The sequence below is a fragment of the Mustela putorius genome, unplaced genomic scaffold (assembly GCF_011764305.1).
Source record: "Mustela putorius furo isolate JIRA1106 unplaced genomic scaffold, ASM1176430v1.1 tig00003969_pilon_pilon_pilon, whole genome shotgun sequence".
Classification (NCBI taxonomy): domain Eukaryota; kingdom Metazoa; phylum Chordata; class Mammalia; order Carnivora; family Mustelidae; genus Mustela; species Mustela putorius.
Genome location: NW_025422112.1, coordinates 2900545 through 2927322, shown reverse-complemented (window position 1 = coordinate 2927322; position 26778 = coordinate 2900545). Strand labels below are relative to the sequence as shown.

The 26778-nt window shown below is 35.7% G+C and overlaps 1 long non-coding RNA gene across 1 annotated transcript; it reads right to left on the bottom strand.

The window, feature by feature from the left end:
• Positions 1-14585: 14585 nt before the first annotated feature.
• Positions 14586-25590, bottom strand: LOC106003761. Its single transcript, XR_001176431.2, has 3 exons — positions 25457-25590; positions 16207-16316; positions 14586-15374 (listed from the first exon to the last, which is right to left on the bottom strand). It is a non-coding gene; the product is annotated as an uncharacterized LOC106003761 (long non-coding RNA).
• Positions 25591-26778: the final 1188 nt, after the last annotated feature.

Genomic DNA, 26778 nt, shown 5'->3' with positions numbered 1-26778 from the left:
TTTTTGTTTGTCCTGGAAGCTTTTAATCTCTCCTTCTATTTTCAATGATAGCCTAGCTGGATATAGTATTCTTGGCTGCATGTTTTTCTCATTTAGTGCTTTGAAAATATCATGCCAGCTCTTTCTGGCCTGCCAGGTCTCTGTGGATAAGTCAGCTGCCAATCTAATATTTTTACCATTGTATGTTACAGACTTCTTTTCCCGGGCTGCTTTCAGAATTTTCTCTTTGTCACTGAGACTTGTAAATTTTACTATTAGGTGACGGGGTGTGGTCCTATTCTTATTGATTTTGAGGGGCGTTCTCTGAACCTCCTGAATTTGATGCTCGTTCCCTTTGCCATATTGGGGAAATTCTCCCCAATAATTCTCTCCAGTATACCTTCTGCTCCCCTCTCTCTTTCTTCTTCTTCTGGAATCCCAATTATTCTAATGTTGTTTCGTCTTATGGTGTCACATGTCTCTCGAATTCTCCCCTCGTGGTCCAGTAGCTGTTTGTCCCTCTTTTGCTCAGCTTCTTTATTCTCTGTCATTTGGTCTTCTATATCACTAATTCTTTCTTCTGCCTCATTTATCCTAGCAGTGAGAGCCTCCATTTTTGATTGCACCTCATTAATAGCTTTTTTGATTTCAACTTGGTTAGATTTTAGTTCTTTTATTTCTCTAGAAAGGGCTTTTATATCTCTTGAGAGGGTTTCACTAATATCTTCCATGCCTTTTTCAAGCCCGGCTTGAACCTTGAGAATTGTCATTCTGAACTCTAGGTCTGGCATATTACCTATGTCTGTATTGATTAGGTCCCTAGCCTTCGGTACTGCCTCTTGTTCTTTTTTTTGTGTTGAATTTTTCCGTCTTGTCATTTTGTCCAGATAAGAGTATATGAAGGGGAAAGTAAAATACTAAAAGGGTGGCAACAACCCCAGGAAAATATGCTTTAACCAAATTAGAAGAGATCCCAAATCTTGAGGGGGGAGAAAGGGGATAAAAAGAGGTTCAAAAAGGAAGAAAGAAAAAAAAAAAGAAAGAAGAAGAAAAAAAAGAAAAGAATTAAAAAAAGAAAACACCTAAGAAAAATATAAAAAAGAAAAAAAATATATATTAGATAAACTAGTAAAAAATCGTTAAAAAACAAAAAGGTAACAGTTAAAAAAATTTTACCCGAAGGCGAGAAAAAAAAAAAAAACAAAAAATGAAAAAGAAAAAAATTAAATTAACTGCAAGACTAAAAAAAAATCACAGGGAAAAAGCCATGAGTTCCGTGCTTGGCTTTCTCCTCCTCTGGAATTCTGCTGCTCTCCTTGGTATTGAAACTGCACTCCTTGGTAGGTGAACTTGGTCTCGGCTGGATTTCTTGTTGATCTTCTGGGGGAGGGGCCTGTTGTAATGATTCTCAAGTGTCTTTGCCCCAGGCGGAATTACACCGCCCTTATCAGGGGCCGGGGTGAGTAATCCGCTCGAGTTTGCTTTCAGGAGCTTTTGTTCCCTGAGCGCTTTCTGTAGAGTGTAGAGTTCCGGAGGATGTGAATACAAATGGCGGCCTCCTGGTCACTGGCCCGGAGGATCCGAGAGCCCAGGGCCCCACTCCTCAGTGCACCCTCAGAGAACAGCGCCCAGTTTCTCCCATCTGCCTGACCTCCGGCCGTGTTCCGAGCTCACCGAGCCTGTGGCTGGTTCAAGGCAACACCGAGCTGTGAGCTTACTGTCGGCTCTGTCTCTGCAGCCGGCTTTCCCGTTCCAATACCCGCAAGCTCTGCGACACTCAGACACCCCCGATCCTTCTGTGACCCTGCGGGACCTGAGGCCACGCTGACCCCACGTGCGCTTCGCCCCAGTTTAGCCTCTGGAGGGATGTCCCTCAGCGGAGCAGACTTTTTAAAGTCCTGATTTTGTGCGCGGTTGCTCCACCGCTTGCCAGGAGCCGGCCCCTCCCCCTGGGGTCTATCTTCCCATCGTTTTGGATTCACTACTCCTCCGGTCCTACCTTTCAGAAAGTGGTTGTTTTTCTGTTTCCAGAATTGCTGTTCTTCTTCTCTTCTATCTGCCGATGGATTTTCAGGTGTTTGCAATCTTTAGATAAGCTATCTAGCTGATCTCCACCTAGCTGAAGTAGTCTCAGCCTGCTCCTTCTCCGCCATCTTGACTCCTCCCCCTAAATCTTTTAATTTTTGAATAAACAATACTTTAGAATATTTAAAAATTTACAGAAAATTTGCAGAGTTGGTATAAATATTTTCCATATAACCCTTTTAAAATTTTTTTCAGTTCAATCAGCAGGTAAGAGAATGAATATCTAGGTGAATATCTAGTCAAACTATTCACATTTGAAATGATTATTAGTATAGTTGGATTAATATCTATCATGATTGTAACTATTTTCTTGCATTTTTCTCTTTCCTCTCCCTCCTTCTTTTTCCTGCATTTTCTGGTTTCATTCTATTTATTTTTTTTAACTTTTTATTTTTTTATTTTTTTAATTTAATTTCATTTTCTGGTCTTAATTGACCATTTTATATAATTTCATTTTATCTCTTTTAGCATGTCAGTAACTTATTTTTAAAAACTATAGTGCCTATCTTATGGTTTATAGTACAAATATTTAAACTGATCAAAATCTATCTTCAAATAACACTACCATTTTGTATGGAGTATAGTTAACCTTCTAACAGAGTATTCTTAATTCCTTATGTTTGTTGTGGCATTGCTGTCATTCATTTCATTTATTCATATGTTAAAACCAATAATCAGTACACTATTACTGCTTTTTTAAAATTAACATATAATGTAGTATTTGCCCCAGTGATACAGGTCTGTGAATCATCAGGCTTTCACATTTCACACACCTCAACATAGCACATACCCTCCCCAATGTTCCATAACCCAGCCACCCTCTCCCTATCCCCCTAACCCCCAGCAACCCTCAGTTTGTTTTGTGAGATTAAAGGTCTCTTATGGTTTGTCTCCCTCCCGATCCCATCTTGTTCATTTTTTTCCCTCCCTACCCCCTACAACCTCCGCCCTGACTCTCAAATTCCTCATATGAGAGAGATCATATTATAGTTGTCTTTTTCTGATTGACTTATTTCACTCAGCGTGATACCCTCTAGTTCCATGTACGTCATTGCAAATGGCAAGATTTTTTTGATGGCTACACAGTATTCCATTGTGTGTATATATATATATACATATATATATACCTCATCTTCTTTATCCATTCATTTGTTGATGCACATCTAGGTTCTTTCCATAGTTTGGTTATTGTAGACATTGCTGCTATAAATATTTGGGTGCACATGCCCCTTTGGATCCCTACATTTGTATCTTTAGGGTATATACCCAGTAGTACGATTGCTGGTTCATAGGGTAGCTCTATTTTCAACTTTTTGAGGAACCTCCATACTGTTTTCTAGAGTGGCTGCACCAGCTTGCATTCCCACCAACAGTGTAGGAGGGTTCCCTTTTCTGTGCATCCTTGCCAACATCTGCTTTTTCCTGACTTGTTAGTTTTAGCCATTCTTACTGGTATCTCACTATTGTTTTGATTTGTATTTCCCTGATGGTGGTAATGTTGAGCCCTTTTCCATGTGTCAGCTGACCATTTGGATGTCTCCTTGAGGAAATATCTGTTTATATCTTCTGCCCATTTCTTGATTGGATTATTTGTTCTTTGGGTGTTGAGTTTGCTAAGCTCTTTGTAGAGCTTTGATAATAGGCCTTTATCTGATACGTCATTTGCAAATATCTTCTCCCATTCTGTCAGTTGTCTTTTGGTTTTGTTGACTGTTTCCTTTGCTGTGCAAAAACTTTTGGTCTTGATGAAGTCCCAACAGTTCATTTGTGCCCTTGCTTCCCTTGCTTTTGGTGGTATTTCTAGGAAGAAATTTCTGCAGCTGAGGTTGAAGAGATTCCTGCCTGTGTTCCTCTCAAGGATTTTGATGGATTCCTGTCTCAAATTGAGGTCTTTCATCCATTTTGAGTCTGTTTTTGTATGTGGTATAAGGAAGTGGTCCAGTTTCATTGTTCTGCATGTGGCTGTCCAATTTTCCCAACGCCATTTGTTGAAGAGCTGTCTTTTTTCCATTGGACATTCTTTCCTGCTTCATCAAAGATTAGTTGACCATAGAGTTCATGGTCCATTTCTGGGCTCTCTATTCTGTTCCATTGATCTATGTGTCTGTTTTTGTGCCAGTACCATGCTGTCTTGATGATGACAGCTTTGTAATAGAGCTTGAAGTCCAGAATTGTGATGCCACCAACTTTGGCTGTCTTTTTCAATATTCCCTTGGATATTCAGGGGTTTTTCTGGTTCCATGTAAATTTTAGGATTATCTGTTCCATTTCTTTGAAAAAAATTGATGGTATTTTGATAAGGGTTGCATTAAATGTATAGATTGCTTTAGGTAATGTATTATAGGTAATATAAATTATATAAATTTAGGTAATATAAATTATACATTTAGGTAGCATTGACTATTTCACAATGTTTATTCTTCCAATCCATGAGCATGGAATGCTTTTCCATTTCTTTGTGTCTTCCTCAATTTCTTTCATGAGTACTTTGTAGATTTCTGAGTACAGATTCTTTGCCTCTTTGTTTAGGTTTATTACTAGGTATCTTACGGTTTGGGGTGCAATTATAAATGGAATAGACTCCTTAATCTCTCTTTCTTCTGACTTGCTGTTTCATAGAAATGCAACTGATTTCTGTGCATTGATTTTGTATCCTGACACTTTGCAGAATTCCTGTACAAGTTCTAGCAGTTTTGGAGTGGAGTCTTTTGGGTTTTCCACATAAAGTATCATATCATTCGCAAAGAGTGGGAGTTTGAGTTTTTCTTTGCCAATTTCAATGCCTTTTATTTCTTTTGTTGTCTGATTGCTGAGGCTAGGACTCCTGGTACTATGTTGAATAGCAGTGGTGATCATGGACAGCCTTGCTGTTTTTTTGATCTGGGGGAAAGCTCTCAGTTTTTCCCCATTGAGAATGATATTTGTGGTCGTTTTTTCATAGATGGCTTTGACGATATTGAGGTATGTACCCTCTATCCCTACACTTTGAAGAGTTTTGATCAAGAAAGACACTATGCTTTGTCAAATGCTTTTTTAGCATCTATTGAGATTATCGTATGGTTCTTGTTCTTTCTTTTATTAATGGGTTTTATCTCATTGATTGATTTGTGGATGTTGAAGCAGCCTTGCAGTCCAGAAATAAATCCCACTTGGTCAGCATGAATAATCCATATAATGTACTGTTGGATCCTGTTGGCTAGTATTTTGGTGAAAAATTGTTCATCTGGTTTCATCAGGGATATTGGACTGTAATTCTCCTTTTTTATAGGCATTTTGTTTGGTTTTGGAATCAAACCATCAAAAAATGGAGGCCTCATAAAATGAGTTTGGAAGTTTTCCTTCCATTTCTATTTTTTGGAACAGTTTCAAGAGAGTACGTATTCATTCTTCTTTAAATGTTTGGTAGAATTCTCCTGGGAAGACGTCTGGCCCTGGACTCTTATTTGTTGGGAGGGTTTTGATGACTGCTTCAATCTCCATACTGGTTATGGGTCTGTACAGGTTTTCTATTTCTTCCTTGTTCAGTTGTGGTAGTTTATATGTCTCTCTAGGAATGCATCCATTTCTTTCAGATTGTCAAATTTGCTGGTGTATAGTTGCTCATAATATGGTCTTATAACTGAATTTCTCTAGTGTTGGTTGTGATCTTTCCTCTTTCATTAATTATTTTTAATTGTATCATTTCTCTTTGCTTTTTGATAAGTGTGGCCAGGAGTTTATGAATCTTATTAATTCTTTCAAAGAACCAGCTTCTATTTTCGTTGATGTGTTCTACTGTTCTTTTGGTTTCTATTTCATTGATTTCTGCTCTGATCTTTATGATTTCTCTTCTCCTGCTGTGTTTAGACTTTCTTTGTTGTTCTTTCTCCAGCTCCTTTAGGTGGAGGGTTAGGTTGTATACTTGAGACCTTTCTTGTTTCTTGAGAAAGGATTGTTTTGCTTTATACTTTCCTCTCAGGACCACCTTTGCTGTATCCTAAAGATTTGAAACAGTTGTATTTTCATTTTCATTCGTTTCTATGAATTTTTTCAATTCTTAAATTTCCTGGTTAACCCATTCATTCTGTAGTAGGATGCCCTTTAGCCTCCATGTATTTGAGTTCTTTCCAACTTTCCTCTTGTGGTTGAGTGCTAGTTTCAAAGCACTGTGGTCTGAAAATATGCAGGGAATGATCCCAGTCTTTTGATATCGTTTGAGACCTAATTTATGACCTAGGATATGATCTATTCTGGAGAATGTTCCATGTGCAGTAGAGAAGATTGTGTATTCTGTTGCTTTGGGATGGAATGTTCTAAATATATTTGCATGTCCATCTGGTCCAGTGTGTCATTTAAAGTCTTTGTTTCTTTGTTCATCTTTTACTTAGATGATCTGTTATTTTAGTGAGGGGGGGTGTTAAGGTCCCCTACTGTTATTGTATTATTGTTGATTTGTTTCTTTGATTTTGTTATTAATTGGTTTATATAGTTGGATGCTCCCATTAGGGGTATAGATATTTACAATTGTTAGATCTTTTTGGACAGACCCTTTGAATATGATATAGTGTCCTTCCTCATCTCTCCTTATAGTATTTGGCTTAAAATGTAATTTGTCTGATATAAAGATCACCACCCCAGTTTTCTTTGGATATCCATTAACATGGTAAATTGTTCTCCACCCCCTCTCTTTAAATATAGAAGTGTCTTTGGGTCTAAAATTAGCTTGTAGACAGCATATCGATGGGTCTTTAAAAAAAAATCCATTCTGATACCCTGTGTCTTTTGATTGGGGCATTTAACCCATTTACATTCAGAGTAACTATTGAAAGATATGAATTTAGTGCCATTGTATTGCCTGTAAGGTGACTGTTACTGTATATTGTCTGTTCCTTTCTGATCTGTAACTTTTAGGCTCTCTCTTTGCTTAGAGGACCCCTTTCAATATTTCCTCTAGGGCTGGTTTGGTGTTTGCAAATACTTTTAGGTTTTGTTTGTCCTGGGAGCTTTCTATGTCTCCTTCTATTTTCAGTGAGAGTCTAGCTGGATATAGTATGCTTGGCTGCATATTTTTCTCGTTTAGTACTCTGAATATATGCCAGTCCTTTCTGGCCTACTGGGTCTCTGTGGATAGGTCAGCTGGTAATCTAATATTTCTACCATTGTATGTTACTGACCTCTTGTCCAAGCTGCTTTCGGGATTTTCTCTTTGTCGCTGAGACTTGTAAGTTTTATTATTAGATGATGCATTGTGGACCTATTTTATTGATTTTGGGGGAGTTCTCTGTGCCTCCTGGATTTTGATGCTTGTTCCCTTCACCAAATCAGGGAAATTTTCTGGTATAATTTCCTCCAGTATACCTTCTGCTCCCATCCCTTCTTCTTCTGGGATCCCAGTTATTCTAATACTGTTTTGTCTTCTGGTATCACTTATCTCTTGAATTCTTCCTTCATGGTCCAGTAGTTTTTTTCTCTCTTTTGCTGAGCTGCTTTATTCTCCATTGTTTGGTCTTCGATATCACTGATTCACTCTTCTGCCTCATTTATCCTAGCACTAAGAGCCTCCATTTTTGATTGTACATCAATATTAGCTTTTGTAAATTTCAACTTGGTTGGGTTTTTATTCTTTTATTTCTCCAGAAAGGGATTCTCTAGTATTGTCCATGCTTTTTTTGAGCCCAGCGAGTGCCTTCATAATCACCATTCTGAACTCTAGTTCTGACATATTACTAATGTTTGTATTGATGAGGTCCCTAGCTGTTGGTATTGCCTGTTGTTCTTTTTTTTTGTGATGGGTTTTTCCACTTTATCATTTTATCAAGATAAGAATAGATGAATGAGAGAAGAAAATACTAAAAGGGGAGCAATGAAAATATAGACCAGAGAAATATACACTAACCAGATCAGAAGAGACACAGAACTGGGGGGAGAAGAATGTGTGAAAAAAAGAAAAAAATATATATATATATTGTGTGTGTGTGTATGTGTGTATAAAATGTTTGTTAGACAGGTAAATAGAACAGAGCCCCACACTTGATTTTGGGTGTATTTTGGTCTGTCAGAAGAAACTACCTCCCAAAATTTCAACGAAAGAAAGAAAAAAAAATATATATATACACACATATATATATATGGGTAAACATGATGAAAGGATGAAATATGACTGTGAAGATGAAAATTTAAAAAATTCTAGAGAAAGAATTGATAAGGTAAGAAGTTGGTTGAAGAAAGAAAAAAAAAGAGGAAAGAATGTGATCAGGCTGGAGACAAGAACAAAGCTATGTGCTAGATTTAGGGTATATTTTGCTCTCTTGGAAGAAATTGTATCCCACAATTTTAAAGGAAAAAAAAAAAACCCTATATGTATACCATGAAATAAGTTTAAATCAATGAAGGGATAAAATATGAGTATAACAATGAAAATTAAAAATGATTTTTTAAAAGGTATTGATAAGATAAAATAATTAAAATCATTAAAATAGGAAAGAAGAGAAATTTAAAAATAGAATAAGAAAAAAAATTTTTAAAAATTTAAATTCAAAAGAATAAAGGATCATGGGAAAAAAGCCTTGAGTTCTATGTGTTGCTTTCCCATAGCTCTGGAGTTCTGCAGTTCTTATTGATCAGTGAACTTGGTCTTGGCTGGATGTTCTTGCCGATCTTCTGATTTTGTGCTGCTGCTCTATCACTTGCTGGGAGCCGACCCATTCCCCCACAGTCTATCTTCTCCTATGTTGCCTCATATTTACTTCTCCCCATGTCCTACCCTCCAGAAAGTGGTTGATTTTCTTTTCCTATAATTGCTTTTCTTCCATTCTCTCTCCTGTTGAGTTTGTAGCTGTTCAGAATGGTTTGATAACTATCTAGCTGAACAGCTGGGACCTGATGATATTTATGTCTCTTACTCCTCTGCCATCTTGCTCCTCCCTCACTATTATTGCTTTAAAGAAAGAGATCTTTTAGGTCAATTAAGTTAAAGGAAAAATAAAAGATTTGATTTTACTTTCATTCATTTCTTCTCTAAAAAATGTAGATCTTGACATGTCATTTCTTTATGCCTGAATAACTTCTTTTTTCTTTTAGGGCTTGTCTGCTTGTGACAAATTTCTTCACTTTTTTTTGAGAAATTCTTTATGTCTTTTTTACTTTTGTAGGATAATTTTGCTGGATATAGAATTCTAGATTGGTGGTTTTCTTTTAACACTTTAACTCATTCTACTTTCCTTTTACTTGCTGGTTTCTGACAGAAGCCTATTGTAATTTTTATCCTTTATTACTCTGTAGGTTAAGACACCCTTTCCCCCATTCCTTCTGGTTTCCATCAAGATTTTCTCTTTGGCTTTGGTTTTCTGTAGTTGGAATATGATATGCTGAGGTATCCTTTTTTGTGGCATTTATCTGCTTGGTGTTCTCTCAGCCTCCTGTATCTGTGGCTTGGTGTCTGTCATTAAATTTTTGTAAGTTCTCTGCTATCATTACCTCAAATATTTTTCTGCTTTGTTCTCTTTTTTTTTCTTCAGGTATTTTAATTATGTATATATTATATCTTTGATATTATCTCCTGATTCTTTCGTGTCTTGTCATTTTCTTCTTTTCTTTTTGTATTTCAGTTTGGGAAGTTTCTGTTAACCTATCTTCAAGTTCTCTAATTCTTTTCTCAGTCGTTTAAAGTTTACATTGAAGTCACTGAAGGTGTTTTTCATTTTTAGAATTTCCCTTAGATTCTTTTTTAATTTCAGTCTTTCTGCTTACATTACCCATGTGTTCTTGCATGTTGTCTAATTTTTCTATTAGTGCCCTTTCATATTAATCATGGTTATTTAAAATTTCCTGTCTAAAGATTCCAACATATGCAAGCTTTCTGAATTTGATCCTGATGATTGCTTTGCTTGTCAGAGTACATTCTTTCCTTGTTTTTGGCATATAATTTTTCTCTTGAAAACTGGATGTGTCCTCATTTTTGTCTCTCCTGTTGTGTTTAGGTTTTCCTAAGAACTCCTCAGATAGTCTGAGTTTCATAGTTTTGGTTTTTTTTTCAGCTATAATCCACTGCTATTATTGGAGCCCTTTTGTGATGGTGGTAAGGTCTGTTTAAAGGGAGCATTCTGTAAACTCAGTCTTTTTGAAGATGTATGTCTTGGGGTCTTACACTGTTTTTCTTGTATAAAGCAGAACTTGTCCACTACCCCATCTCAGAATTAGATGTTTCCAATCTATGCCCTTGAAGTCCTGACACCTATTAACCATGGCTTGTTCCCCATCCCCCCAACCACGTGAAAGAGGAAGGCTTGAACTGGCTGGAAGGCCTGGGGTAAAGAGGCCTTTGATTTGCCTCAGTGGGATAAGGTATTAGAAATGAGTTATGAAAAGCCCTTTTCCTTGGAGAACAGGTCTATTTTATAAAGAAGGCATTGTAGTTCCTCTCTAACTGCCCAAGCCAAGGGTGGATCTTTCTTAAACCCTTACTGTGGGGGCATATGGTATTCCTAGAGAGAAAGCCTGTGAAAGTGTGGGGACTTTCTTATTCTCCCACTAGTCCACATTCAGTCTCCAACAATTCTTCAGAATTACCATGTAAGTACTCCTAGCCATTTGTAGTTTCAGTGGCTTCTGATCTAGGAACAGATCTCAGTTGCTTTATATCTTTGGATATGCCTGTCACTCTGGGTTTTGGGGTGGTTTTTCTCTGTAACTGTAGTTCTCTGAAGGGTCCAAGAAAAAAATCAGTCATTTTTAGTTTGTTCAATTTTTTATTGTTGTAAGGATGAGAGTGACCTCTCAAGATTTTGCATGTCAGAAGTGAAACCAGAAGGCCCCTGCTGAGTTCCTCTGAAGTCTTATCTTGCCAACATTTCTAGAATATTTTAAATTTTCTGGTTGTCTTTGTTAAGTCAATAGCTAGAAAAACCAATATTTACCCAGTTATGGTGTGGCCATTATTTTTGTATCCTATATATAACATCTTTTGGTATGAATAAAGGATGAAACCACCAAGAATATATGAATAATGCTTCAAGTTTTTTAGCACTCATTAATTATGGATATCTGGAAGCCCTTGTTTCTAGATTAATTATTGATCCCTAGAAACATTCAAACTTCTACTTTATAATTCTGTTTATTCATTTGTGTAGTGGACACATTATGTGATACTTCCTCAGTTCGTCATCCGCTCTTCAAAGGAGAATTCTCTCCTCCCTACCCCTTACACACAGAGAAGGGCTCTGTTGGTTAGGTATGTATCTTGTGATCCTATCTTCTGGGTCTTAGTTACTTTAGATGAACAAAGCTGAACCAATTGGGTACTTTCTCCTACTAATTAAGAACTGGGATTGAGAGATACTGAAACACCATAGGTTGGTCACTTAAAGATAAGTAAATAGTTGTCAGGCAGACATCATCTGCAGTGTACATGATGAATCAGAGAAATGTACTTAGTGAAGAAATGGACATTCTAAGAGAAGCATATGTGTGAAATCATATAGCCTGAGGTAGAGCTATAAAGGGTAAGAGCCTCGGGTATCAATAACATTCTATGTCTGTCGTGGGCTATATGTGATACCTGTATTTTCTTATAATAAATTGGTCACTATTGTCTAAACTAGCTTAAAAGCATATTTTTTTTACTTATTTCCAGGGGTTATTAAAGAGACAGTGATAATGAGAATGAGAATTAATTTCAGAGAAGGAAGGAAATTTTCATATTTGTTTGAATATTACCCTTTAGAAGTGCAAAGGCACCCAGTCATGTTTGGATGTTTTTATTAATTATTAAATTATACTGGTCCTTTGGAATAAAGATATAAGTAAAAGTTTTATTTTATTCCATGTGGCTTTCATTCAGTATTTTAAGATTAAGATGGCAAATTGATTTGATTCTATTGGATTCACTGGTTAACTCTACTTGTAAAGATTTATTAGTTAATGGATTACATATTTCTGACTTTTTGACTGAAATTCTTGAATTATGAGTTTCTCTTCCCCAAGAAACTTCTTTGCAGTTTGAGTCAATGGACTTTCTAGTTCTTCTGTCTTGAGGAAGGAAGTCATTAAGTAGTAAAGTAGTTATACACAATGATAACAGTCTTTGAAAAAGAAGAACAAGTTTGGGTGAAAGATGGGCTGGTGGAAGAGGCATTACTGAAGGAAAATTTTTATTGAAGACACCAATTTCTGTTAGCCCATTCTTAGTCTTTGTGAATGTATGAAATTGTCAGCCTTCTTCAGAGTGCAGTTGTTTAGGCCAACAGGACCATCAGGGATAGGGATTTTAAGGATAGAGATTCTGTAGCACTAATTTGAGGTAGGGTTTGGATAGTTAAGGTCTTCCTCCTGTTTTGGTGTATCTTATTTATATAAATTTTTAAAATATTAATTATGCATAAGAGAAAATGGAAAATATCAGCAGCCTTGGGTTTAGCCAAGATTTCTTAACTATAACACAAAGAGTACAAACTACAGAAGAAAAAAATCAAGACATTGGACTTCATCAATGTTCAGACATTTGCTCTTTAAAAGACAATGTTAAAATGAAAATTTGAGCTACAGACTGGTAGAAAGTATTTGTAAAACTAGTCTGACAGTATATGACATATGTCCATTATATGATATATATCATATGGCCATAAAACCATGCATTATTCTTACAAATTAATGATAGGAAGAGAAATAACCTATCCAAACAATGCACAAAAGATTTCAACAGGTACTTCCCTGAAGAAGATTTGCAGATGGAAAATGAGTACATGAAAAGACACTCATTCAGCATTATTAGTCCCAGAGAAATGCAAATTAAACCACAATGAAATAGTATAATACACTAGAATGGCTAAAATTTAAGACTGTACTAAGTGCTGGCAATACTGTGGAAGAACTGAGACTCTTGTACATCACTGGTGTAATGTAAAGTGGTAGTAATGTATCCCACTTTGAGAAATAGTTGAACCATTTTTTTTTTAAAATTTAACATATGCTTACTATGGCCCACCCTTCCACCTCTATATTTTTACCTAAGAAACATGAAAGCATATGTCTATTTAAAGACTGGTATGTTGGGGCACCTGAATGGCTCAATTGGTTAAGTAAGTGTCTGCCTTCATCTCAGGTCTTGATCTCTGGATCCTGGGATCGATTAGTTAACAGATGAATGGATAAACATAATGTGGCATATATACATATTATTACCCTTAACAGGAAATTAAATTCTTTTACGTGCTGCAAAATGGAGGAAACTTGAGGACATTAGTGATACATAAACAAATATTTATGAATCAATTTGTATGAGCTAGAATAGTCAATTTCGTAGAGAAAATAAGTAGAATAATGGTTACCAGGGACTGTTGGGAGGGGGGGGGATGGGGAATTATTGTTTGATGGGTACAGCATTTCATTTGGAGAAGATGAAAAATTTCTGGATTTGGGTAGTGGTGATGGTTACACAACAGTGTGAATGTATATAATGCCACTCAACACTCAAAAATAAGAAATGGTAAATTTTATGTTATATTTACTTTATCCCCCAAATTAAACATTTCTGCTCTATCAAGTAGGATCCCTAAGGAGCACACATATTTTTGTGTCTAAACCTAATGATTTCTAAGAATTAGAAGATGTCCTGGGAAAAGAAGCTATATTCTGTTGGGAAAGTAATTTTCTGAAAGCTGGGTTATAGACTGACCATTTTTGAAGGGGTGAGCACATATCACTTTAGGTATCACCTCGGGCTAAAAGCATTATATATAAAGGGCAAGGGAGATTCATGTCGAAATGAAGGTTTACTTGACAGTTTACTCTGTCAGCTTGGGGTGCATATTAAAGCAGTAGCTTCTTCTCTTCTGGCACCTGAGTTCCTCTGTTCTTTTGGAGCCTTGTTTTCCATATTTGTCGTGATAAGGTGACAGTCTGTTTCCCTACAACTTTATAATGTCATTTCAACATAGCCTAAATTAAATAAGCCTTTAAATTGCCTTTAGTTCCTCAGAGACTAAGTGGTGTTACTGCTGTCAGCTCCTCAGCCCCTGTGAGTAGAACATCAGTCATTAGGGTCCTGCTGCTGTTTACTACACACTGTGTCAAGATAAAAGTGACCTATGACCCAGATGATATTTATCAAGGGTTGGGACTAAAGACGTTTTCATTTAGAGTAGTCCTCATCTTTACATTTTTTTAAAAGAAGCATCATAAATGCAATATACACATGGTAGAAAGTACAGTAAAGATGTCGTAGCAAGCGCAGTTTTAAAATTATTCATGTTTTCCTTCCATTTTCTTGCATCATTTCATTACTATAAAAGAAAAAATGCCAGGTTTATGGAGCATTTTGCTAGTTTTTGATGAAGGATTAAAAAATATGATTGTAATTATGATTACTGTAAGTGTAGGAAAGGGAAGAAGCTTTTCTCATACCCTCTAAAGTTCAGTGAATGAGGCTTGTGGATTAAACAACAAATGAAAATTTCATGTGAAAAAAAAAAAAAAGGTTGTTATGCATGCATACAGGAGTGTCACAGAAAAGAAGTAAAAACTCTAGAAACATGATTAGGCCCAGGACTTATATACCATTTTAATATACAGGGTGATGAATTGTGGAAAAGTGATAAGACAAAGGAAAAGGGATTTGAGATTCTAGGCATAGTAAATTATGGGAAGGCATATGGAGGAAACTAATGAAAGGTAAGGGTTATTTGAGTAAGGTTTGTTTATCCAGGTTTAAGTCAGTGCTGTCACCACAATGAGTCATGTCTTCCTTCTTGTAAGGGAAAGGTGGGGGACATCTTTACAAAGGGAAGTTTATACCCTGTTTTTAGGCAGAAAGGGGGAGGCAGAGAGTTCTTGTATCTATTCTTTCTTAATTGACTTCAGCTCAAAATAATCATGCCAAAGTGCCATATGTGGAGGGCATATTCTCATCCCCTTCATAAGAAAAAGAATGTGTTCTTTTTTTTCTAGATTATTTTTTTCTTGTATTTTTAACAGAAACTAGCTTTGGATTATCCATAATTTAAGGAGTTTCAGATAGCTATATGTAATTTGCTTGGATATTGGTTTCCTGATATATAACTGAAATATTTCTTTGTCATCATTTATTTGAGAGTTTTCAAATCTCTCCTCTTGAGTGTGTTAGAGAATGTGCATTGACCCTTTGGGTGGCAGGCAGCTTTGCTACCTCATGTAGCTCGGTGGTTTCATAATGGTGGAAGGGATAATTCTCAGGGAAGTAAACATGAATCATGGTAAAGTAAGTTTAGAAGGGCTACTCCTGCGGGTGGTCTTCTGGAAAGGCTGCATTTTTCTTCTTTCCAAAAGCTAGAGTTTTTAGAGACAGAATCTCTTCCATCCTGCAGAAAATGAGAATGAGAGAGACATGTTCAGCCAAATCAGTGGTTGACTGGGGTGAATCCACAACCTGAAATTCCTTACTTGGAAGATGGCCTTGGAATATGTGAAGTTGATAGTTCAGGAGGCATCCAACAGTCAGGGACAGTGAAGTAGCATGGCAACTGAGTTGAACAGCATGGGTATAGCTTAGAAGAAGAGAGCGGTTAGGCAAGGAAAGCAGCAGCCAAATAGCAAATCCAGGAGTTCAGGCACAAGCGTTAAGAGAGAGGTGTTGCTGAATAGAACAGGAAATTTTTAGGGGAAAAGGAAAGCAAGTTACAAGATTTTTGATTGAGAAAGCAAAGACCTTGTGCTGTAAAATACGTGGAAGAGGAAGAGTTATCTGTTAGAGAGGAGGGATTGAACCAATGACTTGGTATCCGATTTATAACTTTTCCTTTTCTCAAGAAGGGTTTGGGAGGTCAAAGGTAAATTTCAATTGTATAATATATTTGCTACTAGGTTAAAGTATTTTGAACCTTTTAATAATGTCATTCAGCCATTCATGAAAATTTTGTTTTCACACAAAAGATTATTCATGTTATAAATTGATGTTCAAGGGTCCTCACAAAGCAGCAGTTATACAAACTCATCCTTTACCCTGTAGCCCTTGTTATCTATTTAGCCCAGGTTCTCATGGTCTGTCTCTATTTGTATTACTAGATTTGTGGTCCATAGAAGTGTAGAGGGGATATGCATTTACCTTGTTTTTATAAGAAAATAGTCATGGCATATAATTAAACTTTTTTTTTATACTTTTCACCAAAGTAGCAACTTTGAAAATTGTCTTACCTGGATATTTGATAGCGAAAGGGACACAGGTACTGGAATCAAGATTCATGATGAGTTTAAGTTTGCCTGTCCTTGAAGAGCTTGTGGATCTACTTTATACCATATGGTCTCTGAAAATACGATGATATCCAGTGTATGTGAAGGATATTTCCAAAATGATTTGGCTCATAAAACTGTCAGTTGATTTCATACATCTAATTGAAACATTTTCCATCTAAAATAGGGCAATTTACAGAAGTGTCTCTCTGGTTTATTTACATTGCATATTCCCATAAAGCAGCAGGTTTGCAATAAAGCATTTGACACCCCCATGGTATTTTGGAAAAACAATATACAATCTGGCACAAGTTAGCACCAGTGTGAAATGGCAGGCTGGGGGGATATCTTAAACAGCAGCAACTTTCAAGACTAAATGAAGTGTCATCTTAAGGAGTCCGCTGTTAATGCAATTTAAATTACTCACCTGAAATTAATATTCTGCTGAGGGAAATAAAGCAATTTACGGGACCACATAATTTCCGATCACTTTAATGACATTATGTGGTCATGGACTGCTCCCTTATCTAATATAGTAACATTCTAGTTTCTTTTTAACACTAAACACGTTTTTCCATTTTAATTACTTGCCTTCTGGAGAAAAAAAGATCCACTCATTCCCTGCAATCGGTTAACAATTTGAAATTTATGCTTTGCTTCATTAGAATTAGGTAAACATGACCTTGACATACTTATTATCGTACCTAATATTCATTCCTATAGAGGAAAGTGGAAATCAAAGAACTGTGGCTTATTGTGTGGATTTTTCAAGCCTTTTAATCCCCTACAAGGCCTATTTCACTTTTTTTCTCTCCTTTATAGCTAGAGGCAGTTTGAAACATGCATCATCTTACTTCTTCACATTTTGGCATATGAAAATGCTAAAGGAAGAAAGCAGTTTTTATAATTAACTACGTAGCTCTCTTGAGGAAAGGAGAAATGCTAGATTCTTTGTAGAAGAGGGAGAGGTTTGAAGTTTCTAGGTTTTTAGGATGTTGGAATGATTAGATGAGATAATGAAAGGACAGATGTGTTGAAAGTTTATAATTCTGGAATTGTTATTGTATCTGAGGATTAAAATGAAAAGAACAGCTCTTATTTTAGTGTTGATGTGGAAAAGAAAGGGTGAAACATAGCTAAATACATTATATATAGTGAATATCCTCATTTAAAATTTTTTTTTTAACATTCTTTGCATTTAGCCCCATGATTATGGAAGGCTATGCCCTCAGGCAGGAGGGCTTGCCACTAGGCAGCCTTGGCATATGGGAACTTCTTCCTTACCCTAGTGCCCATGTTGCACCTAAGAACAATTAAATCAGAAACTCTGAGGGTGGGATCCAGGCTTTTTATATATGTTGTTCAGTGTCCCACAAATGATTACAGCGTACAGCCAAAGTTGAGAACTAATGTGGTATAGACACTCTTTTGAGGGCAAAGATATTGTGTTGATGTAGTTATTTTGTGAACAATTTAATTATCTATTTAATCTAACTATTGACTTCTAGTATGAAGGGAAAAAAGGAAATTCCATTAATATAGATTTGGTAAAAATGACAGTAAAGTTCTCTAGGGAAAGGATTGGCTTCATTTTTTAATTTGAGTTTCTAACAGTGACTAGCATATAGTGGTTGACTGATGGATAGTTCCCAAATAAAAGCTTAGTCTGTCCATTTAAGTTTATTTTGATGGAAATTATTATTGTCATTTAGAGACCTTGTTAATGGAGCATATAAAAATGTTTAGGAAGAGTATCCTCATCCAGTACACTAACACCTGAGGAGAGTAAATAAACTTTTTCAGTAAAACAATATAGAAATATTTTTCCCAAAATAACATCTCCGTCGCGTAGAATAAATCTTCATTAAATCACTTGAATAAAATCAACTTTAGCATTTGGAAACTGTGTTCAAACTAATCAATAATTAAGTTTTTAGTAGGCAATGGTCGTGACTAAATGAAAGAATGAATGAATGATTTGTCAATACTACAGAGAATTCATATTTTTCTTGATAAAATGATTTTATGATATATAGGCTTTATACATTGAGTAATTTAACAAATGATGACAGTCTATATATATGTCTCAGGTGAAAATGATTTCTAGGCATCTTTATAACAGAATGTGACTTATTCCCTTAAATTTGTTCTGTCCATTATCCATCTGTTCATCCATCCATCCATCCATTCACCCATCCATCCATCCACACACTTAACTATCTACCTACCTATTTATTGTTACCCGAGATTTTCCCTTCCCCTTTTTATCTACATATTCTGCTGCATTCTACTTTTATCTTATTCATTAGACTGAGATGTTGGAATCATGTAGCCAAAGATATCCCAGGTTCCTATCACACAGAGATTGCTATGAAAGCCAAACACATAAGAAATAAATACAGTGCATGTTTTGATAATTTTTATGATGCCATTGTCATATATATTGGATAAAATTAATGGAAACTATTAAATTTACCACTATACATGATCAAGTCAGTAAAGATTTTTTTCTCCTGAAATTTAATAGAGGGATTATAGTTATTTTTTACATTATGATTAAAATTTTAAAGAACAATATTCAAATCATAATAAAAAATAAAGAAAATATTACAGACACTTATGTATACACCATTGAAATTAAACATATATTAACAATTTGCCCCCCCCTTGCTTCCTCATTTTCCCTCCCTTCTTCTTTCTTCCTCTCCTACCTCCCATCTCTCACCTCTGTTCTCCCTCTGCTTTCCGTCTTTTTTTTCCTCCTTTTCCTTCTCCTCCTCATCTTTATCATCATCATTCCACTCTTAAACAAAAACCTTGCAACCATAGCTAAAGCTTCATACATGCTCTCATACACCTTCCTTTTTCTGTAGGGGTCATGACATTTGTGAAGTTGATGTGTATCATCCCCATGCATATTTTTTACTGTTTATAAATGCAAGTATATGTGAATGAAGTAGATACTATTGTTTGGGTATTTAAAATTACATAGTAATTTGTTTTGCTTTGACATTGGGTTTTGAAATTTATTCATGATATACTTGACGCTATTCACTTGAACAATTGTGTAATGTTCCACTCTTTCTATAATTTCCAGTTTATTTTATTCATTCCTTAACAGGGAGCTCTTTGATAAGAAATAAACATGAAAAGTTTACATGGAGGTGATGTTTGTACTAAATCCTGAAAGAGGTGAGTGGGGATTTTTCAGAGAGAGGCAAACATTCCAGGAATAAAGACAAACCAGGGCTTAGAGCTGAGTCCTGGTAGGCTTTAAACAGCCTAATGACAGATGTGGATAAAGCTTATCATCGCAGGCTCCTAGTCATATGAGCCTGTTAATATATGTTAATATATGTTTAATTTCAATGACTAGTAATGACATGTAGCTTCAAAGTAATATGTAAAATATTTGAAGAATATCCTAATTGAAATATTCTTGAAATTATATTTCAATAATCTCAATCCTGATATGAGTGACAGTAAAGCCATCATAATGTAGATACCAAGATACCAGTCTTGTGTTTTGTTTCTCTTCATTTTTAATGAGAAAAGTAAATTTGACCTCTTCCTCATAACTTTGTGCAATATGTTTTTATTGAAGTATAATTGACATATATCCTATTAGTTTCAGGTGCTTGCCATAGTGATTTGATGTTTTTATACATTATAAAATGATCCTCACAATAGGTCTAGTTACTATAATCTGTCACCATACAAATTTATTATTACATTATTGACTGTGTTCCTTATGCTGTATTTTATATCCCTATGACTTAATTATTTTTTGACTAGAAGTATGTATTTCTTAATCCTTTTCACCTATTTTGCCTGCCCACCTCTGTCCCCCAACCCATTTCCCCTCTGATAACCAAATTTGTTTCCTGTATCTATGAGTCTGTTTCTGTTTTGATTGTTTTGTTTTTCAGGTTCCACATGCAGGTGAAATCATACAGTATTTGACTTCTTTCACTCAGCATAATACTCTCTAGATCCATCCACATTACTGCAGATGGCAAGATTTCATTCCTTTTTGTGACTGAGTAATATTTGATCATGCACACACACAACCCATCTTCTTTATCTATCAAGGGAAACGGGCTACTTCCAAAATTTGGCTATTGTAAATAATGCTTCAATAAGCATAAGGGTGCATCTATCCCTTCAAATTAGTGTTTTTGTATTTTTGGGGTAAATACCTAATAGTGGAATTGCTGGATCATATAGTAGTTCTATTTTTAATTTTTTGAGGAATCTCCTTATTCCTTTCCATAGAGACTACACCAATTTATATTCCCACCAACAATGTATGAAGGTACCCTTTCCTTCATATCCTTGCCAACACTTGTTATTTTTTGACTTTTTGGTAATAGTCAGTTATACCTGACAGATGTGCCATGGTATTTCATTGTGGTTTTGATTTGCATTTTCCTGATGATTAGTGATGTTGAACACCTTTCCGTGTGTCATTTGGTCATCTGTAGGTCTTCAGAAAAATGTCTATTCAAGTTTTCTGCCCATTTTTAAAAAATCAGATTGTTTCGTTTTTTTGATATTAAGTTGTGTAAGTTCTTTATGTATTTTTTGTATTAACCCCTTATCAAATGTATGATTTGCAAATATCTTCTTCCATTGAGTAGGTTAAACTTTTGTTTTGTTGATAGTTTCCCTTGCTGTGCAATAGTTTTTTTTTTTTTTTAAAGATTTTATTTATTTATTTGTCAGAGAGAGAGAGAGAGAGCGAGCGAGCGCAGGCAGGCAGAGAGGCAGGCAGAGGCAGAGGGAGAAGCAGGCTCCTTGCTTGGGAGGGGACTCGATCCTAGGACTCAGTTCTAAAAAATATTCCTAAGACTGGTGTCAAAGAGCTTACGGCTTATGTTTTCTCTAAGAGTTTTATGGTTTCAGGTCTTCATGTCTTCAGTCCATTTTGAATTTATTTTTGTATATGGTGTAAGATAGCAGTCCAATTTTATTCTTTTGCAGTTAGCTATCCAGTTTTTCCGGCACCGTTTGTTGAAGAGACTTCCTCCAACTTTGGATTTTTGTTTATTCTTCTTCTTCTCATTCCTTTAGGTGTACAGTTAGAGTCTTTATTTGGGATTTTTCTTGCTGCTTAAAGCAGACCTATATTGCTATGAACTTCTTTCTTAGATTACTTTTGCTGTGTTTCACAGATTTTGGAAAGTTGTGTTTTCATTTTCATTTGTCTTAAGGTATTTTTTATTTCCTCTTTGATTTCTTCATTGACCCATTGACTGTTTGGTAAAATGGTGTTTAGTCCCCCTGTGTTTGTGTTTTTTTCTGAAATTCCTCTTATAATTGACTTTTGGTTTCATATCTTTGTAGTTGCAAAAGATGCTTGATGTGATTTCAGTCTTAAACTTATCGAGACTTGTTTTGTGGCCTAATTTCTAATCTATCCTAGAGGATGCTCCATGTGTACTTAAAAAAAATGTGTATTCTTCAGTTTTTGGATGAAACATTTTGTATATATATATTAAGTCCATCTGGTCTGATGTGTTAATTAAAGCCAGTGTTTCCTTATTGATTTTCTGTTTAGATGAACTAACCATTGCTGTAAGTGGGGTATAAAGTTCCCTACTCATTGTATTGTCAATTTCTTTCTTTATATCTCTTAGTATTTGCTTTATTTAGGTGCTCCTATGTTGGGTGCATACATGTTTATGAATGCTATCTCTTCTTGTTTGGTTGATATTTTTACATTGTTATGTAATGCCCTCCTTTGTCTTTTGTTATAGTCTGTTTTGTCTGTTAGGAGTATTGTTTTTCCAGTTCCCTTTTTGTTTCTATTTGCATGGAATGATTTTTTTCATGCCTTCACTTTCAGTCTGTGTATGCCCTTAAATCTAAAGTGAGGGGCGCCTGGGTGGCTCAGTGGGTTAAGCCTCTGCCTTCAGCTTAGATCATGATCTCAGGGTCCTGAAATTGAGCCCGCATCCGGCTTTCTGCTCAGCAAGAAGCCTGCTTCCCCGCTCTCTCTCTGCCTGCATCTCTGCCTACCTGTGATCTCTTTCTGTGTTAAATAAGTAAATAAAATCTTAAAAAAAAAAATCTGAAGTGAGTCTTTTGTAGGTAGCAAGTAGGTAGGCCTTGGTTTTTTTTTTAGTTTTAGTTTTAGTTTTTGTTTTTTTATCTGTTCAGCCCCCTAGTATCTCTTGATGGGAGCATTTAGTCCATTTACATTTAAAGTAGTTATTAATAGTTACATACTGCCATTTTGTTAATTATTTTCTGGTTGTTTTGTAGTTCTTCTCTTTCCTTTCTTCTACTCTAGGTCTCTTTTCTTATGGTTTGATAGTTTTCTTTAGCATGATGTTTGGGTTCTTTTCCCTATTTTTTTGTGTATCTGTTGTAGGTTTGGTTTGTGGTTACCATTGGATTCACATTTATCAACCTGTTTTAAGCTGATAGTCACTTAAGTTTGGCTGCATTCCAAAAGCACTACATTTTTACTCTTCTCCTCCACATTTTACATTTGTCATGTCATATTGTACATCTTTTTATTTTGGATATCCTTAACTATGTATTATAATTATAGTTGATTTCAGCATTTTTTCTTTTAATTTTCATTCTAGCTTTTTAATTGGCTGATCCACTGCCTTTACTATTCATTTGCCATTACTGAGGTGGAAAAGCCCAAAATGGCCATCTCACTGAAATGAGGAACCACTGAGGATAACTTGCCACTTCTCCACGAAGTCACTTCCATGTAGCTTTAAGAACTGCCCTGTGACCCCCAAGGCAATCAGCTGTGAGAAACTGCGAAAAATCCCTAGTTTGCCCACAAATATCTGTCCCAACAAAGACTGGGTGCTCAGACTGTGGGAGTGATCCCACTGAGCCTGCTGACATTAATAAAACTGTGTTCTCCCAGCTTTCCATGTGCCACTTGAGTTTCTTGGTTGCCTCAGAACTTCCACAACATTACCAGTGAGATTTTCTTTTTCACGTATTTCCTTATTTTCAGTTATGGCCTTTTTTTTTAATGGTTAAAGAAGACCCTTTAACATTTCTTATAAACCAGTTTGGTGGTGGTGAACTCCTTTAGTTTTTGCATTTTTGGAAACTATTTCTCCTTCAATTCTTTTTTTTTTTTTTTTAAAGATTTTATTTATTTATTGGACAGAGAGATCACCAGTAGGCAGAGAGGCAGGCAGAGAGAGAGGAGGAAGCAGGCTCCCCGCTGAGCAGAGACCCGACGCTGGGATCATGACCTGAGCCGAAGGCAGAGGCTTAACCCACTGAGCCACCCAGGCGCCCCGTCTTCTTCTTTTTTTAATTTGTTAAACTCTTGCTGAAATTCTTACTGTGTTCATCTGTTTTGTTCCCAAGTTCAGTGAGCATCTTTTATGACTTACTTTGAACTCTTTATCAGGTAAATTACTTATCTTTTCTAATTAGGGTTTTTTTTTTTCTTTTCTTTTCTAGGGTTATGTTGTTCTGTCTTAGAACAACAACAATTTATTGTCTTTTTGTAGGGGCTGGAATTCCTAAGTCATAAGGTATTGGTAGACTATCTTCTCTCTGCAGTCTGTAGCACAATCTTTGGTGTTCCTTGACTTGTAGATGCATCATTCCAGTTCTCCATCTTTCCATAGCATATTTCACTGTCTCCTAATTTTGTTTGACATTTTGTGTTTATTTCTATAAGTTAAGTGGAACAGCTCCCTCTTCTAGTATTGAAGCAGTGACCCTGTATAGGAGCATCTGCTGTGTAGACTGCATGTGCCTGGTGGGTTTGGCAGAATGGCTGGAGCTGGAGCAGCTAATGGCCAGGAGGTCTTAGAGTAAGCCATGCCATTGCCTCTTTGTCAGGATGGTAAGAACTGGAGCAGGTAAGGTTGGCTGAGGTAGGGGGTCATAGGTGTGCAACCCTGGGTCTGCTTTGGCAGGGTGATTAAATCAGTGCAGCCAGCTGGGTGCACTCTAAACCATGACCATTTTGGTAGGACTTCTGGATCAGGTATAGGCCACTTTTTTTCCAGACACATGGCACCTAGGCTGACTTTGTAGGCTGGCTGGATGGCTGGCTGGATTGGGCATAGGCTGGTGGAAGTGCTGGGAGGTGGTATCTTAGAACACAACCAATTTCACTGAAGTATGTTACATACTAGTGTTTGTAGTGTAATGAGTTTTAACTTGTATGAATTCATTTACTGTAAAGAGTGAAATTGCCATTTGCAGTTTTTTATTTGAAAACATTAGAGTTTCTTTTCTGCCATTCAGTAAACAGGAGAACAAAAAAAGACTAAACTGATAACATTTGAACTCTGTCATTATATATATTATAAGCCTATATAATTATACATTTTAAAAAGCCATTAAACTGATAATGGGCAGTCCATAATCTTGAAAGGTTAGTCCAAAGAAATGAGTTCAATTCATTGAAATGTTATCATAGCATGGGTTAATGATGTACATGTTTTTATATACTACTAAAAAGGAATGTTACTGTTCAGTGTGTTGTAATAGTCATTTCCAATTTCTGAATTTTAATTTCTTCCTTTGAAAAAGTGATTGCTGAAATCTTCCACACTAGTAATTATCCCTTGCTCAACCTCATTACTGGATGCATAGACTTGATATCCAAAGGAAAAGTTGGGTTAACCTTCCTCAAGATTCATGTGGTTACATATACATATATATTGTCTCATGAGTTTGTTTAAGATTGCATTAGAGTACAACTCATGCTTAATGCATTAGAAATTTTGAAGACCATTTAAGACAGGCACATATCAGACAAAGGCTAATTGTTTGCTAAATTTTTATTCTAGTATATTTAATTTAGGAATTTAAAAATGCTGAAATATTATTCTAGACATTGACATTTTAGGAATGAGCATTGCAAAATGAATGCAAATAATTTCTAGGTTTTCACTCAGTGAAAGACCTAGATATTCATTCTTGTTTCCAGTTAGATTTTTATCCTGCTTTAATTAAAACAAATATTACTTTGAATTTCCTACATTGTGATGATACTACAAACTCTTCATCAGAGTCACTAAGAAATATCTGCAGACATTTGTGTATTACTTTCCCAGAACTGATGCAACTAAATACCACAATCTAGGTAGCTTAGAACAACAGAAATTTATTGTCTTGTTATAGGGTCTGGAATTCCCAACTCCTAAGGTATTGGTAGACTATCTTCTCTCTGTAATCTGTAGTGGAATCCTTTCTTTCCTGTTCTTACCTTCTGGTGGTTTTCTGACAATCTTTGGTGTTCTTGACTTGTAGATGCATCATTCCAGTTCTCCATCTTCCCATGGCATCCTTCCCACACCTCTATCTTTTCACATAGTCTTCTTTCTTTCTTTCTTTTTTAAGATCTCTAGTGATGTGGAATTGGGCCCACACTACTCCATTATGACCTCATCTTAACTTATTACATCTGTAATGATCCTGTTAAAGAAAGTGTGTAACATTGTGAAAGAGTTAGGATTTCAGCATATGAATTTTGAGGGGGACACAGTTCAACAATCTTCTGTTCAGGTAAAAGTGTGAGTATGTATCTTATTTCCAGATGAACTTATTCCAGGATGGTAATGGCAGCTGGCAATGATTAGTGCAGAAACACCTCTTCTCTGGTGAGGAATGGAAGTCACTACAAATATATCAAACCTTGAGCTGTTTCTTCATGCTGTCAAGAAGCAGACATCATTGTGTGTCTAATATTGTTATTTAATAATTCATCATTTGGTTTTCCATCCAGAAGTGGTCAACTTCAGAGTCTGAACTGGCTGAGAGGACACTTGCTACTGGCTAAGTGTAACCTATAATTACTTAAAAACTTGGGGTTTTTTTCTAGATATAAAATGTTAGCATTTATTATTAAAGATAATATACAAGCCTTTAGAATCTCATCTGATTGTATTGTAGAAGAATGTTTTAGTTATTAGGAGCATCCATTAGATTTAGAAAATTAGAAACACTGATTTTCTTATGTAGCCTATAATCACCAAAATGGGCTCAACCATTGTCTGGAAGACCAAGTTTATTTGGTTCATGATTTGACTTTCCTGCTCATTATTAGTAATGAGAAATTTTGTAATTTTACTGCTTTACCTCTGGATTGGTTGTAGTGCAGTAATATTGATCTAAGATAAAATCACAAAAATTTTAACATGAGATAAAACACATTCTTTTCAAGTATACATTTAACATTTGTTGGCTCACAAGTAGTCTCAGTAGATTTCAAAAAATATGTATCATACAGATCATCATCTGTTATCCTAAAACAATCTGATTAGAAATTAGCAATAAAAGGAAAATGGCATAAAACAGTACATGTGTTTAAAAACTAAAAAACATATATATTCTCAAGTAACTCCTAGATTAAAAAGCTTTTTAGAATGGAGCAGTAATAAAAGTAGATATCAAAGCTTGTAAGAATTTATGATTTTTTCTCTGAATACCAGTGAATCTCTGAATACCAGTGAATCTCTGAATAGTAAGTAAGTTTGTTAAATAATATTTTATAGGTTTCATGTTGACTGTTTTCTACTTCTTAACATT